Genomic DNA, 926 nt, shown 5'->3' with positions numbered 1-926 from the left:
ATCTCCTCTCCTCTCCTCTCCTCTCCTCTCCTCTCCTCTCCTCTCCTCCCTCCACCAGCCTCCCCTTCTGTATCCGTAGCCCTCACCTGTGTGTGTGTGTGTGTGTGTGTGTGTGTGTGTGTTGCTCTGAGTACAAGTGTCTCCCCAGGATGAAAGCTTTCTCTCTGGGTCTCCATTCCCGCCTCAGGGGCTCCAGACCAGCCCCAGATGAATGCTATTGATTTACCCTGAAGACACACACACACACACACACACACACACACACACACAGGCAGACAGACACACACACACACAAGCACGCACGCAGACAGACAGACAGACAGACACACACACTGTAGCAGACCTAGCCCTAGAACCATACTGTAGCACCACAGAGGCAGACCTAGCCCTAGAACCATACTGTAGCACCACAGAGGCAGACCTAGCCCTAGAACCATACTGTAGCACCACAGAGGCAGACCTAGCCCTAGAACAATACTGTAGCACCACAGTCAGAGATGCAGCTGATGTACTGTATGTGTCACACTCTATAATGCACAACACACACACACACACACACACACACACACACGAGTTGGTTTCTTAAGAAAAGGCTTGACTCTGGCTGTCTTGAACGCCGCTGGGACAGATCCTGTGTATAGAGGAATTGATTAAGGTGGTAAGGAACAGAAGGAGGTCTTTGGAGATGGATTGGAGAAAGGGGGAGGGGATAGAATTGAGGGGGCAGGTGGTTGTCCACTTGGATGTGACCAGTTTTAGAACATCATCAGGGGAGAGGGGGGGAAGCTGATAAACCAGAGACCAGGTGTAGCGCAGTAGGTTTAGGAGGAAAGGTAGCAGTGTTGGTGAGAGGTAGAGAGAAAGAGCTGCTAATGTCATCAACCTTCCTTTCAAAGTAGGTGACAAAGTCATCCACAGACAGGGAG

This window comes from Argentina silus (assembly GCF_951799395.1).
Source record: "Argentina silus genome assembly, contig: scaffold_643, whole genome shotgun sequence".
In the NCBI taxonomy this organism is placed as follows: Eukaryota; Metazoa; Chordata; class Actinopteri; order Argentiniformes; family Argentinidae; genus Argentina; species Argentina silus.
Note: the sequence above shows the minus strand (reverse complement) of the source record.